Genomic DNA, 17,353 nt, shown 5'->3' on the forward strand with positions numbered 1-17,353 from the left:
GAGACGCAGACCCTGTTGTGGCTGGTCATAAAGGATCACGTGGGCGTGCAAGTGCAGCCACTGAGCAGGCCATGGCCTGTGGGCTTGGCCTCACACAGAAAGGCGCGCAAGAAGTACGAGACAGAAACATCCGTTAAACGTGGCAGCAACACTCAGTTTAAACATGGAAATCTGGGGAACACAGCCCTTGCTGGGCAAACGGAATACATCTGGAGAAATTGTATTTCAGACCATGAATTTGAAATGCCCTGCACCCCGACCCCCATCCTTCAACAAAAGAACTGACTAAAATCGCGTAGTAACCAGCTGGGAAATCAGGCAGAGAAATGATGGGGGGGGGGTGTGAGGGTCAGCCAATGCAGACCCACCAGGAAAGCCTCATAAGGAAAACAGAGGAAGAGCCTTTTTAGTAACATATTCCGCATAGCCTCAGGAAGTTTCCTATTACTGCTGAAACAAATCACCACAACCGTGTTGGCTTAAAACTCTTACCAAAGGCAAGTTCGGGTGGAGGGAACATGGCGGTCAACACCATCAACCCCCCAGGCTCCAGAAGGTCTTGGGGCAATGCGCCCTCGATCAAGTAGTTAATTTCTTCCCTTTGGTGGTGGCTTTAAGCATATGAAAAACTCAGGAAATACACATGAGATACTATTATCTGGGTGCTTCAGAGAGGAGCTGCAGCAGAGGATACAGGGAGAGGGGTCTGACCCTGGAAGGCCCCCCAGGGTCCTGTTCGGTTACAAAACCACAGAAATGTATTTGCCCTATAGTTCTGGAGGTCAGACATCTGACATGGGTCTCCTTGGGCTAAAATCAAGCTAGTGCAGGATGGTGTTCCTTCTGGAGGCTCCAGGGAAGATTCTGCTCCCCGTCTTTTACAGTTTCTCAGGGCTGCTGGTCCCCTTCTGGGAGCCATATGACCTGACTGCCGTTTCCATGGTCACATCCAGTTTGACTGTGCCCCTCTGGCCTCCCTTGGAGTCACAGAAGACCCACTTGGATAATTCAAGCTAATCTCTCCATTTTAAGATTCTTAATTTAATCACATCTGCCAAGTCCCCTTTACCATATAAAGTAACTATTCTAAGGTTCTAGGGGTTGGGGCAGGAACAAGTTTGGGGGTTAGCTTTCCATCCACCTTTTTCCTTGCCGTATCCAGGCTGGAGGCCACACACGTGCATTTCATGGTCTTTCACCTCCAACAACATCAGGACCAGTCTTTCTCATTCTGACACTGCTCTGGTTTTCTTTTTTTTTTTTTTTTAATTTTGTTCCAAATAAGTGATGTTTTTCTATTTTTTTAATTAAGAAAAAATCGTTTTCGGGGGAGGTAATTAGATTTATTGATTTCTTAGTGGAGTTACTGGAGACTGAACCCAGGACCTCATGCATGCTAAGCACACGCTCTACCACTGAGCTATACCCTCCCTCCTGGTTTTCCTTCTTTTACTTTTAAAGATCCTTCTGGGTAGCAACCTTACCTCCATACTCAATTTTATTTTTTTCCACTTCCAATTCTCCTCTTCCATGTCAGGGAACATACTCACGGGTTCTGGAGATCAGGAAATTGTTACCGAATGCAAGTTCCTGTGCCTGACGCACGTGAGGCCAAACAAACTGAAACGTCAGAGTTTGGAGCAGAGAAAGGTTTATTGCAGGGCCAAGCAAGGAGATTGAGTGGCTCATGCTAAAAAAAAAAAAAACCCTCAAACTCTCCAAAGGGTTTCAGCAAAGCATTTTTAAAGGCCAGGTTGGGGAGGGGGGTGAGTCCCAGGGTCTGTGATCAGCTGTGCACGGCTCTCTGATGGGTTGATGGTGATCCATCCTTACATACCGGAAGGTCTGGGGGCCATGTGCTCATGATCATCAAGTAGTTAATTTCTTCTACTGGGTGACAGCTTTTAGCATCTGAAAAACTCAGGAAATCTGCATGTGATACTATTATCTGGGTACTTCAGAGAGGAGCTACAGCAGAGGATATGGGGGAGAGGTCTGTCCAGGGAAGGCCCCACGGGGTCCTGCTCTGTTACAATATTGATATCCTTGAGGGGCCATTATCCTACTGACCATAGTCTCTGAGTAAGATTTTTAAAAATCAAAGAAGAGATTACAAAGCAACAGAGAGAGCTTGGGAAAGAAATGGAGAAAAAGCAAATAAATGGGGTAGGGTAATGACCACATGAGAAGCCATGAAGAAATAGAACAGACACAGTCAACTGAACAAAGAGACAAGAAAATGAAGTGGCAAAGGATGCGAAAACAGGAAGTTTATCCAAGAGACGACAGAGAGAAGACACAGAAGAAGCACTGCACACACAGAGCTACGCGTCTCTGTCAGTTGCTAGGGAATACCGCGCTCAGCGTAAAAGCAAGTGATCCAGTCAGCTCAGCCTCCAGAAACAGCCCCGTGATGTCTCTGAACTCAAAGAATCCTATGAACAGCCAGGCAGAAAGCAGGCTTGAGTTCAAATTTCTCCACCGTGATGCTCAGTGCTACGCGGCAGAACTATTTCTGTCAAGTTTTAAAGGAAACAACGTGACTCAAGAGTTTTCTCTTCATGCCAGAGAGATTTTGAAGCTTGCAGAAACTCTCCAGCTGGGTGTTGTAAGCCATCCAGGAAGGAAGCGGGGTTTCTACAGTGAGCTCCAACGACTGGGAGAGGAAGGGAAAGAAAGGCCTTGGGAATTAATTCTTCTAGAATTACAGATAAAGGATTAGTACTGTGTGATGCTGGAATCCACCTCAGTGTAGTCCTGGTACAACCAGGCAGGACCCCGTGGGGCCTTCCAGGGTCAGACCCCTCCCTGCATCCTCTGCTGCAGCTCCTCCCTGAAGTACCAGATCATAGAATCTCATGCACATTTCCCAAGTTTTTCAGATGCTAAAAACCATCACCCAATGGTGAAACCTTTCAGGGAGTTTGGGGTTTTCTTGGGTAAAAGCCACCCGGTCCTTCTTGCTCAGCCCTGCAGTAAACCTTTCTCTGCTTCAGACTCCGACGCTTCGTTCAGTTTCTTTGGCCTCAAACGTTAGTTTGCATTTGGCAGCACTGAGACCATGTAACTGTGGAAACTGAGGTTACCCATGAGAGAGACATGTGTCCAGTGTAAGGGAGGGTAACATAAACAAGACAGGAGAAGTGGGAGGGGGCTGGAGAGAAGGGTGTGCATGAATTTCATCATCTTTCAAGGCAGAACTGAGCTGACACCACTCAAGGCAGTGAGCAAACACAGCATCCAGAGAATATTTCTAGAAAGATACACAGGAGCGATCAGCAGCGGTGCCTCTTGAGAGGGACAGGGGCTGGGGTAAGAAAATGACTCATATTTTACTACATACTCGCATTTTGTTTGAGTTCTTTTAACCTGTGCAAACACTGGATTTCACTTAAAAACTGAATAAGCAAAGGAAAAAGAGTAAAAAACATAATAAGGTCCTGTTTCCATGGATTTCCATGGAGACATCCCTGCCCTCCCACCTTCCTGCAGGCACAGGAAAGACAGTGGGGGCTGCGGACGGGATTTGGCCAGCTCTGTATTAGTTTTGTCTTTCTAGACTTCAGTATGCCTTAAGGCACATGTTTTATAAAAAGTTTCCCCAAAACAAATGACTGATCCTCAAAACACCAAGAGCAAAGTGGAGTCAAACAGGGCCTCCTCCTTCTTAACTCCCCCTCCCCCGTGTTAATTAAACTCATCAATAGTTTATTAAAAAGTGAATGTTGATGTCGTACACAGGACAAAGGTTTGAAGGATCCTCTAGAAGTGGAAAGCACGCAGTGAATTTTGCTGAGTGCCCAGAGGGCCCCATCAGCCCCCTCCCACTCCAGGCTACTCTCTGTCCTAAAGCATCGCGTGAGTCCAGAAAGACCCTGGAGGGTCCCTTCTGTTTCCGGGGCTACCTCTCTCTGATTTCAACCTGGCGACCAGCCTCTGTGGTCCTCGCAACAACCCCTCGAGGTGCCTGGGCTCACCCTCGTTCCAGATGTGGAAACAGAGGCTTAGAGCAGTGGGACCCCTCACCCAGGTCCCCCAGACCCCCAGCCATGGGGCAGATCTTTTCCCAACCCTGTTGGAAAGGAATCAATGCCCAGTTGGTTAGGCTTGGTCCTGACTGATGCCCCTGGACCTGCTGTCCCCTACAGGGACACGGAAGCTGCGAGATGGCCTGACTCAGCAGGGACGCGTGGCAGGGGGCAGCATCATGGAAACAAGACCCAGCCATGTCTGCCCCAAAGCACAGCTTCTCCCACACCTCTGCCCCAGGGGGCCCGGGGATGGCGGTGTCTCATTCCGGCTGGCCTGGGTACTCAGGGGCGCCTCTGCGGGCACTTGGGTGCCCTCAACCTCCCGTTTGGACTCTCTGGAAAGCAGAGCATGTGGGGACACAGGACCCCCTGGAAGTGACTGGACAGAGTGAGTGCAAGGCCACCGGGTGGTGAGAGCAGAAGCCTGACCTGCGCCTGTTGCACTCAGTGCCCTGAGAGTGGGGGTCCATCCAGCAGAAACTCACGGGGCTGACCTGGGCCACGGGCCCAGAAACACTCAGGGATTTGGGGACAACAGAAGCCCATGGGGAGGATGTGGAGCCATGGCCTCATGCCTACTGGGTCCTACAGAAAAGTCCCACAGCCTGGTGATGGGTGACCCCTGCCTGCTTTCTGCCTATCAGTCTGGCATGAGCCTCCCAGGCCCACAGCAAATATCCCTGGGACATTTTCCTCCATGAGCTGTTCAGAGCCATCAAATAGCTTCATGCAAAAGCCTACATGTCTCCAAGTGACTGATGTTCTTTCCACATTTCCTCCAGGTTTTCATTCTTGCTTCTGAAAAGGAACTAAAATAACAGTGTTTGAAAAAAAAAAAAAAACCCCAGCAAATTTCTTACATCTGTATAGTCTTAAACAATTTACAAAGTACGGCCTCATGTCTACATGAAGAAACAAAAACTGAGTGTATGAAGGGCTCTGCCCCAGCCTCCACCCTGAGAATGTGCCTGGCCACAGAGCCCCCTACCCGGCCAGGCCACAGGGAGGAAGCCACAGCTCCGCCTGGCCATGCTCCGCCAATATGATGACTTCCTGGATGGCCTCCCAAGATCACACAGCACCCCTGTTTTCCTTACAATACGCATGCTCAGTCTGGGCCCCCACCCCAGACCCTCGGTGCCTTCTAAAGATGCTTTCTCATGCCTCTCTCCACTGGCCCATGGAACGCCACCAGGAATCCGGGGCAAAACGTCACAGCCTGTCTCTTGGGCAGCGTGAGGAAATGATGGGAAAGGATGTTGGGAGTCTGGCCCTCCCTGCTGTGGGCTGCGCAGCAATGTGAATGTGGACCAGTCATCCCGTCATACTGGGGAGTAGATGGTCCGCGCACCTCCCTGCTCAGAAAATGTCTCTGCCTCTCTCCCTCTGTTAGGAAGAATGTGACGTGAAGGAGACACACTTCGGGGGGAGGGGGTCTGGGTCTGACTCCAGACTGCCCCACCACATCCTCAAACATTCGACTTTCCCTCTCTCTGGTGCCCTGGGTATTGCCTTACCACAAGGGTTAATACTTGATCTCAAGTCTTTTCTTAGGAATGCCCACCCTCTTCTCCCTCCAGGGTCCCATCCCTGGCCTCCAGAGTGCACCCCCGGTGCACCCAGAGCATGGGAGGGGGAGGGGGAGGTCCACAGACCCTCCAGTCTCATAAAGAGCTGTCACACTGAGTTAGCAACTTTGAACCCCCACTTTCTCATCACAGGGACAGTGGTTTGGTCTTGGGCAACTTTCACAGGAGAGAGAACACTGAAAGGGGGCATTGATGGGGGAGGCTAATTACTTAAAAGAAAAAACTACCTAGCAGTACTTTATCAAGAAGGCATCTCTTCCCACTCAGTACCGTGGGGACAGACCTGCACGTCAATCACCGTGTCATCGTTCTGTTCTGTATGGGGAGTTGGGGGAGCTTATTCTCCTGCCAAACAGTGAAGCAGGTGATAAGGAGTCTTGCTCAGTGCTGAGGTCTGAGGGACCCAGGACCAGGGAGATGAGCCCATGAGAGGCGTGACAGGGAGCCAGAGGGCAGTGCTGTTCAGGGGACCAGAGTGGGCAGCACAGTCTTCAGGATGTGGGGGGAGGGGCAAAGGAAGCGCTGGCCCGGAGGTGCCATGCCCCGGGCTGTGCCGCGTGGATAATGTCCAACGCTTCATTCCTCAAGGCCCCTCTGCATCCCCAGATGGGGAAAGGGAGGTGGGGAGGAGGGTTTTTAAAGAGCTGGAGTGCACGAATTTGCCTTAACAAACAGATGTAGCTGACACTCCGAGACAGCACACAGTCCCTCTGATGTATGTATAACGGACAACACGAAGCTTGACCTCCCCACAGAATGGACACTTTGCTGTGTGTCACATCAGGGTGCATCAGTAAATAATCCAGGTTTTGCTTATTTGGCACACTACCAAACTGGGGAGGGGGGATGAAGGTTTGAAAATTTGTCCAATTTTATGCGAACCACGTTTTCCATAGTAACGCATTTGAACCTGCAAGGGCCAAACGATTCTAGAAAGAATAATTCAGTTTCCACTTTTAACTCCCACAGGACTAGTAAATGCATTTCACAGACACGCAAGGAGAGCCTGTTCTGAACAAGGTGACTCCAATGTCAGAAGGACCTCAGCACAGCCCACTCGGCAGGGCTTTGCATCAGCAGGAGGGATGCTGGCCACGAGACCCACTTCTGGTTAGAAATACTTCTCACAGTGCTCCATCTCCTCCTCGGCCTGAGAGGATACAGTCCTTTCTGGGAGACACCTGCTTCGTCCTGGCTGATGTCTCACAGCAACGAATGGGGCTCTCCTTCCCCCGATTAGTCAGCACTGGGAGAGAGGAGGGGATTACTGCGGACAGAATCATGGAGTTGGATGGGATATCAGGGAACAGGCAGCCACATTTCTGCATTTCACCCGTGAAACAAAGAACTAGAGGATTGTACCTGAGGTGGGGGCCTGGGTCAAAGGCTGGGAGCCCTCCCCTCAAGCAGGCTTTACCCCACGGATGGCAGGAGCCACACACAGATGTCCTCTGTGGCCACATTTGCAGCCTGGCCCTCCAGTCACTCCACAGCCTGGTGCAGGCAGACCTTGTTTTAGTGACCTTTGCTTTATTATTGTGCTTCCTAGATTCTGCGTGTTTTATAAACTGAAGGTTTGTGACAGCCCTGCACTGTCAGATGAAAATTAGCACTTTGTAGGAATAAAGTATATATTTTTCTTTTTTTAAAATTTTACTTTGTTTATGTCTAGTTTTTTTCTTCCTTTTAAAAATAACATCATTTATTTTAATTTAATTAAATTAATTAATTTTTCCTTCTAGTTTTATTTAGGTGTAATTAACATACAGCATTGTATATTTCTTTGGGGAAGGGTAATTAGGTTTTATTTATTTATTTAAAAATGAGGGTACTGGGGATTGAACCCGGGACCTTGTGCTTGGCTAGACACATGCTCTACCACAGAGCTATACCCTCCCCCCTGCAATAAAGTACATTTAAACTAAAGCATATGTATTTTTAGACGTAATGCTATTGCACACTTAATAGGCTACAGTATAGTGTCAACATAACTTTTATGTGCACTGGGAAATCCCAAAATTCACGTGACTCACTGTATTGTGGTGGTCTGGAACCTCCACAATAGCTCCTAATTTAAATGTAACAACACACTGTCTTCTTCTAACAAACCCCAAATGAGAAGCAGTGGAATTTCTTGCTTGTATCACCCCCTCCCCTCGAGTCCCCAAGGCCTTCAGCACCCTATGTGATAATGCGTTGCTGTACACAGGGCCCTCCAGACTGCGGGGTGAGTCAACTTTGGTGGAAGAAACCTGAAGAAATGCTGCTGACCTTGGCCAGCGCAGGCAGACAACCCTGGGGCGGCGGCTCGCGGACTGTACACGGCAGGCCTGACAACCCAGAGTCTGTCAGCCACTTCACACCAGATGGCTCTGAAGAGCCAGTTCACTGTCAGCACCTCAGACAAGAAAGACTTCACCAATGGAATAATCAAGAGATGTGGACATGCCACAGATGATTAGATGTTTGGATAAAGAAGGTGTGGTGTATATATACAATGGAATACTACTTAGCCATAAAAAAGTGTGAAATAATGCCATTAGCTCAAACATGGATGGACCCGGAGATCGTCATTCTAAGTGAAGTAAGCCAGAAAGAGAAAGACAAATACCATAGGATATCACTTACATGTGGAGTCTTAAAAAATGAGACGAATTAACTTATTTACAAAACAGAAACAGACTCATAGACATAGAAAACAAACCTGTGGTTACCAGCGGGGGAAGGGGATGGGGTAGGGGTGAATTAAATGTTTGGGATTAGCAGATACTAACTACTATATATAAAATAGATAAACAACACGGTCCTACTCTACAGCATAGGGCACTACAGTCATTATCTTGTAGTAACCTATAATGAAAAAAAATCTGAAAAAGAATATATATATAACTGAATCACTATGCCATACACCAGAAATTAACACAACATTGTAAACCAATTATACTTCAATAAAAACAAAGAGAGACATGTTGACATGAAGTACAACCCATTCTCGCAATTCCTGGCCACAGGCTCCCAAGAGATCCGGTTCCGCTTTTCGATTTGTCTACTGATAACCATGCACACATGGTGCCAAGTGAAACAGGCAGCCACGGAGCTTTCACACAACCTCTTAAGCAACAGGGCTTGCAAAAGAGCCACTTCCTCTCACAAGGGCCTGCAGCGTACTCGAGGAGGCACAGAGACGCCTGTGCCCTTCACCACAGTCAACGCCGATGCCGATGACAAAGGTATGCCCCAGGGTCTCAGGGCCCAAAGACTCGCTCTGGGAACAGCAGCTGGCTCTGCAAGGCGGCCCTTTCAGGGTGGGGAGAGCAGTGTAGACTCCCTGGGCCAAACACACACCTCTCCCTGGGGTCAATGCCTGGACCACCTATGCTGGTAGGACCCTCACTGACATGGGACTGGTGGGACCCCACCTTCGGAATGTTTTTTCCTTTCCTCTCCTTCATCCCCCACTTCCCCTTCCCTGTTGTCCATGAAAGAGACTAGTTTTTCATCAACTCCAAGAGTAAGAAAATGTATTCTGTAACGATCCCATCCCATGAGCCCTTGGGGGCCTGCTAGTCACATGCCCAGCAGCACCCAAGACGTGGGAGACACAGCCTGATTCTCAGGGGTCTAATGTCTACCCTGATTAGGAGGAACTTCCTTTAGCGTGTTTTAACAGAGCTGCCTGACCATTCTGGATAAACTACAAGAATCACCAAGCCAGAGAAGGCCCTTCATCCTGCTGACCCAGGCCTCCTGCTTCCTCTACAAAAAAAAGTTACAGCAAATCCATCTAAGCTACGCCTTGAGTTGCAGGTGAAAACTGTAAATGCAACAATTGACAAGGGAGAGAAATTGGGCTGGTGGTGAGTGAGATGGGCACACTCTGCCTCCAGTTCCTGTGGCTGGCACGATGAATCTCTTTAGAATTTAAGAATCACTTCACCCTCTCTCACCTGCTCCTCCCCCAAAACCTACAGGAAGACCACAGAAGATACCTCTTCTTGGACTGCACCTGAGGTCACACAGCTGGTCACCCTGTTCAAGTTGGCTGGCTATTCATCCATTTTTTTCTGCCTGTTCAGGGATGAGGCTTTCAAGAGACAGACTGGCACAACAAATATTACAACCAATGTATTTTAAAAAAAAGAAGTTAAGGAGGAGGATATAGCTAGTTGGTAGAACAAGTGCTTAGCATGCCCAAGGTCCTGGGTTCAATCCCCAGCACCTCCATTAAATAAATAAATAAATCTAATTACCTCCTCTCCCCTGCCCCCCAAAAAGAAAAAGTTAACAATGTATATCTTGATGCTGAACAATTTTTTTTCAATACACAAAAAGTTACACATGCAAATGTGTTGCCCCCTACTTCAATAATACATGTATTCTCCAAGCCTCAAATCATCATTAGAGGAACTATGGGAGAAATGGATTGGAACCATAGTTTTTGGATCTCGAAGACAAAAGGGTATCAACTCAACCTCTGGGGTAGGGTTGCCTGTGGGACAAGAGACACATCGTGTCCCAGGAATGTAGTCCATTGTGTGGTCTCCTCCATAGCCTTCATGTGCCAGAGCCCATGTCATAAATAGTTTCTAAAATTGAACCACAGAGGTGATCTGGGTGAATCATGGGTGTATCAGCCCCAGGGGCAGTGGAGCTGGGGTCTCCACAGGAGTGACAAGGCCCAAGCAGACAGGGACAGCACTGGGATATCTGCTCCGGCTCCACGCAGCCGCCTTCTCTGGGGTGAGCTCCTAAACTCACCTCAGTAACTGAGAGACTTGATCTCACTGCAGGATGGGTGGGCGGTCTGTTCACACCCATCCCCAGCCCTAGACCCAGCCCCATGTGAAACCCTGTGGTGATCTAATCAAACAACAGAATGAAAAATGGATTTCAGAGGCCTTCTTCTATAGTTCATAAAATTATTACTGCTGAGAAAGAAAACTGTAAGAATAAACAGGAGCTCAAACGGGAAATACTTCTTTGGGAGGAGAAACTCAAGCTCAGAAAATGCATTTACTTTAGACTTATCTGCTTAAACCAAGAGAGATGTATTTAGAACTTGGGTTAGCATCACTGTACGTGTGACTTCTCAGAACGTGAGGTGGTGGGCAGCAGAACTCTGTAACACCAAGCACTAGGGTTTGATGGAGCCACGCCTTGTCCAGGGCAGCTGGCTGTGATGGATGCAGGGGGATATTTAGGGTCTACTCCATCCGAAATCCAGTTTTTACCACTGCTCCCCATGCCAAAGAGATACTGTGCGCAAACCAGTCAGATAAACACACCTCCACAGGTAATACGGCAGTGTCAGGCACTCTCTCATTTTCAGAATTTTCCTTCAACCTATTTATTCTGTCTGTTACTATGAATGATAAAGAAGTCCATCCCCCAAGAATGGAGAAAACAGCCCCTCCCCTGCGCTGTCACATCTGTATTAAATCATCTTATTCTTGGTCTGACATGCAGGCTGCTTAGGGGGAGCAGCAGTCTACCAAGGGCAAATGAAACGCTTCTTCCAAGTTTCAAGGGTAAAATATTTCCAAATAAGCTATCCTGTAACAAGGAACCAGCCTGTTCTGCTTCCTTTTAAATAAATGCCTGTGGTTCTCAGGGTTCCCTCTGAGGAGGAGATCCCGTGATCGTCCTCAGGGATGGACACCTTCCAAAAGGATCAGGTGTCACCTGCTTTTCAATCGAAGGGCCCATCCCCCATCGTCCATGCCCCGAGTGAGGCATGAAGCTGAAATATCATTTCCGTTTGCCCCTTTGACATCAATAGTTGGATTTTACATGCACTGTTGACAGACTAAGAAGGAAGTATAAAGAAACATCCAATCACAGCATTTGACAGCAGTCTGTTAGAACCTATTTGCTTCAAGGTGTGCTGTACTGAACAGCATGTGGGCGCCACGAGGGGCCTGGGGAGGACAGAAGAGTCTCTGGCTTTCAGTACCCCAACCAGATGCTTCAACGGTCATCCAAGCCCTGGGACATCCCCCTGCCAGCTTGGCAAGATGACCTTCCATGCCTCTCTAGACTCACTGGGAACTTGCTGATGAATAACATGGCCCACACGTAAAGTCAGATTCAGCACCTTGAAGTGAAAAGCTCTGTTCTCCTGCTTTCATTTTCTTCGGGCCAAGAAACGTACAGTGATTAAACATTTGCTTTTCTCCATCAGAGAATCCCTGAGGCCAATAAACCTGGCAAGGCAGGCAAATCAACCCCCTGGGATATGCCATGGACACAGAGTCCCGGGGTTTAAGTCAATAGTTGTCAAACCCAAGAGAAAACATTGTTGGGGGGGGGTGGCATTTCCACTGGCTGCCCTGGCTGGCACCGTCCTGCCCTTCCCAGGACCAAGATGCAGGTAGGGAGTTCCAGGATGCCAAGTTGCTCCTCCCCAAACAAGCACTCTCCCTTCTGCAGTCCGAGGGGGCACTGAATCTTCAGACCAGGACCAAGCATCACTCTCCAAAGACTTGGAGCCATGAGAGCAATCTCCCTGCCCCTGGAGGGAGGCCCACATTCTGGAAGCCACAACCTCTGGCTATTCAAAGTAAGCCCTTCCTTCAGTTTCCATCCCTGGGCGATTGAGCACACCGAGGCACTGTGCACACACTACAAGCACACACCCTCAATCTGGCGGTCCTCCATCCTTTCCCAAGGTGGCTCAGGTAGAGGCCCCACCAAGACGCGATTAGCACGCCCCCTGCTGGCCCCGCGGGAGCTGACTCAGCCTTTATTCTCTGGGCCGAAGACACGAACTAAATGACCTCAAGATCCAAAGTGAACAAAAAGAGAAGCCAAGGCAATTTTGGCATCTTAGAATGGGAGATAAAAAGGGGGATGAAGGGGCTTTAAAGTGACTGTTTTAGAAATGTTTTAGGAAACAAGTGGCTAATACCTACGGCTTTGGTGGAAACACTTGCATTTGTATTTTCGCAAGTCCTACCGTGAGTTAAATCAAAAACCTGATAGTGAATACTTTCACAGGTCTACAGGTGAAAAAAAAAATGGATATGTGGCCAGAGTGGTTTCACAGACCCAATTTCTAAAGAGTTCATAGCCCAGAGCCTTAAAAACCAATTTTCATTCTATTGAGACCACTTCAATTATAGAAAATCACAGCCATGACTTAAAAGGTCAAGTTCTAAAGCAGCCAGGGCAGAGTCACCAAAAAGACACACATTTGGAGGCAATTCTGCTACAAGGCTTCCTGTATCATCCAGCTTTGCCACGATGAATAAATACGGCACCTTCAGCCATGAACATAACGCTGGCTTCAGAGGGACGTGCCCCTCCCCCTCTCCACAAGGTGAGAACAGACAGTTGGCTTTTCCGCGACGCTACTGCTGGCCTCCACCCAGGCTGAGGGCCTCTGCAACTACTTCTGAAGGGGACACCTGCCACCCAGGATCCACGCTGAGACCTACATGTGGCAAGCCTCCACAATGCAATGGTTTCCATCCCCTGCCACCCAGGATGTTACTATGGCTTAAGGTGAAGCACTGTATCTCCATTTTCTCTATACAAATTCAGGGTTCCAGAGCATCCCTTTCCTGATCAGACTCAAACTTCTGCATGGCATATGCTATTAAATTCCTTACAGACCCAATAGGACCACACTAATAATTTAAGACATGCTTATCTGAACCAATCCAGAGTAGTCATTCATTGTTAAATACAAAGATGTCAATATTTTGGTCCCTTATTGAATATCCTTTCGATATGATAGGCTTAAATAGATGTGCACACTGTCTTGGGAACTTGCTTACTTTTGTTCCCGTAACAGTCGGTCATATGGAACTCACACATGCAATAGTGATGGCAAAGTGCTCATACTAAGGGGGGAAAATCCCCCAGAACTTTGTGGGCTGTCCAGGTAGGTCTTGGCCTCTGCACGTTTCCAACCCTTTTCAGGTGTTGGACTTGGCCGTGGAGGCTGGTGGGCAGCACAGCTGCTATAGAAAGGAAAGACAGGGGGTCCCCAGAGAAGCTGTCACCTCCGGGACAGGCTGCTCTCAGACCCATCCTAGTGGTGGTGGTAATGGAGAGGAAAGAGACCTATAGATTTTCCGGAAGCAATCAAGGCTTGTAAAGATTTAGGCCACACCATCTACCTTTCCCTGAACACAGCATCTGCCATCTCAAATATAGTATCTTTTTACATTTTTCGTCTCCCAGCTCATGCTCCTTTGTAAAGATAAAACCAGGAAACCACCCTGTAAGTGTCAGGTATGACTCTCCCCTGGATCCTTGTGATGTGCATGAAGTGATTCCCAGATCCGTGGGGATCTAACAAGTTTCCCGACCGCCACTCTCAAATCTATTAACTCCTAAGCCAAGAAATCAACATAAAAAACGTTTTCACCTACGTAAGGCTGTCGAGTTCAGAGAGCAAAGGCAAATCCGTTCTGTTGCAAAGATTCTCCAAGGGCTGCGAAAGCTGCACGGGGAGGAGGGTGCACTTGAGCGGTCGTGTCCAATGAAGGAAAGTTTTTGTTAATGATGACATCACTGACATCTCCCGAATTTAAAGGAGCACCGAAAGCACAGCAGATGCAATTTTTTTCCTCCCTCTGTGAGAAGATACTAGGGAAGGCCTCCGGGTTCACAGCCAAATTGCATTAACGGTTCTCCTGCTGTCCAGCCAGACCCAGTGGAACGAGCGAGCGGTGCACCGGGCCGCTCTGGCCCACGCAGCCACAGCCCAGGCACCCGGCCGGCGGCCTCACGCGCTGCTTCTGGGCCGTGCCTGGGAGTCTGTCGGCGGCCCGGGACCCCCTGCGCGCCCACACGGACCGAGGGGCCGGTGCCCCCACGCCTGTCATCACGCTCCAGTGCAGACAGCTCAGGGGCTCGGCGAAGACAGCGTCCGCGACCCAGCGGGAGCGCCGCGCCCTGCCCCGGAGACGCGCCGGGCGCCAAGCCGGAGCCGGTGGCCGCGGCGCCCGCGGGGTCCAGAGAGGAGCCCGCAATGCAGAAGCGCCGGCGAGCCCCGCGCCGGGCCCGCGACCCCTGCGCCCCCGGGCCCCGGGCCCGGGGCTGCCCGGCCTCTGCGCCCACCTGCTTCGCCGCGAAGCCGCGGAGGGATCTGGCGCCGCGCTCGGACGGCGCACCTGCCGGGTCCCCGGCCCCGGCCCCGGCCCCACCGCCGCCGGCAGCACCGCGGCCAGCGCCGTCTCACCTGCCGCGCCGCCGCGCCGCTCCGCTCGGCCAGCCCGCAGCGCCGCAGTCGCCGCTACCCGACTTCCATTTTCTCTCGCTTTACAGGAAAACCAGATCAGCTGTTTGCTGGCGCTCCGGCTCCGCGGCCCCCTCCCCAGCTGCCGCTCGCGGTCCGGGGGCCTCTCCTCCCCCGCCTCCTCCCGCGCTCCGCTCCGCCCCTCGCGACCCTCCGCTCCGCCCGCGGCCGCGCGCAGCGCCCGCCTCCCGGCTCCGCCCGCAGCCGCCCAGCGCGCGCGGCCCCTGACGTCACCGGCAGCAGCTGCGCCCCGCACCCGCCTCGCGGGGACGTGCGCGCGCCCCGCCCCCGCCCCGCCGACCCGATCCCGGTAGAGAGCGCGGGGCAGCCCTAGCGCGCGTCTCCGCACCCGCGCTCCCAGGCTCCCGCGCTCGCCCTTTCAGGTGCCTGTTGGCACCTGCCTCCCGGACTGCAGGAAGTGCTGCTTAAATAACCTGCCTTTGCTCGTCTGCCTGCCTCACACCTTTACCATTTCTTCCTTCCTGCTCACTCTTTCTTCCTAAGCACCCCAAACTTTTCCGACCCATTCTGTCTCGGCTCCATTTCCAAGCCCTGCTTCCGGGCCAGGGCATCACACCTAATCCGAAGTAGGTCCTTTTACCTCTTAAACGGGTTCTCTGACCTTTCCCCATTTCTTGCCTTCCTCTGAAAACTTTTGCGTGCCACCACTTCTCGCTGATACCCAGGCCTGCTCACTGCTTTCTGCCTCCTCTCACATTACCCTCTTGGTGTAACAGCGCCCCACTTTCCCAAATAACAGGTTATATTGCAGATTACTAATACTCTTCTCATGCGTTTCTTGGCAATCGTTGTTACACTCTTAGTTTAGGACTTCTGATTGGTTTTAAACATTGTATGTGTATATACACTATGGTTAGTAATTTATTTGACTTCTTAAATTAATATCCGGTAAAACTGAGTTTTTATTTTCTTGGATATACAGTCCTGTGAATTTTCAAACATTTGTTTGTATCTGTGTAACCATCAGCACAGCTAGGATGCATCACCCAAAGAACTCCCTCTTGTTGCCCTTTCATAGCCACACCTTCCCCAAATCCTAGTATGTTCTGACATATGGCAACCACCGATAGATTCTCCATTGCTGTAGTTGTCTTTTTCGTAATGTTGTCTACCTAGAATTAGGCACTATGCAGCATGATGAAACTGACTTTGTTCATTCACCATTATGCCTTTGAGATTCACCAATGTTGTTGGTATTAATGGTTGTTTTTATTATTGGATACTATCCCATTATTTGTACTGTATTTAGTTTATTCATCCATTGAAGATTTCCATTTAGAGGCGATTGTGAATAGGTGTTCTACAAACAGTTGCATGCAGAACTTTGGATGAACAAGTTTTCAAATTAGTTGGGTCAATACGTTGGAATGCCAGTGGTAGATCTTTTGGTAAATTTGTTTCACGTTATAGGAACCCTAAAAACAGTTTTCCAGGTGTCGACACCATTTTCATAACCACCAGCAGTGTATGAGAGTCCCACTCTCCTGAATCCTTGCCAGAACTTGATATTTGCTATATATTAGACATTCTCATTGGTGTGGAGAGATTTAATTGTTGCTCTAATTTTCAGTTCCCTAATGAAAAATAATGTCTGGCATCACTTCATTTGCTTATTAGCTATCTGTGTATCTTTTCTGGCGAGATGTTTGTACACATTTTTTTTGCCCATTTTTAAATTGGGTCTTGTTGAGTTTTAAGAGTTCTTTGTATATTTTAGATAGAAGTACTTTATATGATATGTGTTTTGCAACTATTTACTGTCGGTATGAGGCTTGTCTTTTCATTCTCTTGACAGTCTTTTGCAGAGCAGAAGTATTTAACCTGAGTTAAGTCTACCTTGGCATATTTTTTCTTTTAGGGATCATAATTGTGATATTATATTGAAAACATCACCAAACCCAATATTATATAGATTTAAATCTACCTTTTCTTCTTGAAGTTTTATAGTTTTATATTTTACATTTAGGTCTATGATTAATTTTTAAATTTTGGTGTATGTCTATGTGTGTCAAGATTCTTTTTTTTTTTTTTTTTTGACATGTAAATGTTCAGTGTTCCATCATTACTTTTTGGGAAAAAAAAATCCTTTCCCCATTGAATTGCCTTTGGTCCTTTGTCAAAGACCAATTGACCGTATTTGTGTTGGTCTGTTCTGTTGCACTGATCCCCATGTCCATTCTTTGACCAATAATATCACACTGTGTTGAGTGCTATAGCTTTGAGTGAGTCTTCATGTTGGGTAATGTCATTCTTCCGTCTGTTCATTGTAGTACCGTGTTTGCTATTTGAATTTTTCTGTCTTTTCATATAAACTTCAGAATCAATTTATAGATAGCTACAAAATAGCTTGTATGGATTTTGATTGGGATTCCACTGAATCTGTAGATCAAATTTGGAAGAATTTACATATTAACAATATTGAGTCATCCAATCTGTGAATATGAAATAACTCTCCATTTAATTAA

The 17,353-nt window shown here is 48.7% G+C and overlaps 1 protein-coding gene across 2 annotated transcripts in view; it reads right to left on the reverse strand.

The window, feature by feature from the left end:
- The window catches only part of OTUD7A (OTU deubiquitinase 7A), a 209,134-nt gene extending 194,156 nt beyond the window's left edge, over positions 1 to 14,978 (reverse strand). Inside the window, exon 1 of one of the 2 annotated variants that reach the window (XM_032469184.1) lies at positions 14,811 to 14,978. The gene's annotated coding sequence lies outside the window, so the exon portion shown is untranslated. Of the gene's footprint in view, positions 1 to 13,998; positions 14,070 to 14,810 lie in introns of those variants that run through there. The other variant, XM_032469185.1, reaches the window with a different exon arrangement.
- Positions 14,979 to 17,353: the final 2,375 nt, after the last annotated feature.

Source organism: Camelus ferus, chromosome 27 (genome assembly GCF_009834535.1).
Source record: "Camelus ferus isolate YT-003-E chromosome 27, BCGSAC_Cfer_1.0, whole genome shotgun sequence".
Taxonomy (NCBI): Eukaryota; Metazoa; Chordata; class Mammalia; order Artiodactyla; family Camelidae; genus Camelus; species Camelus ferus.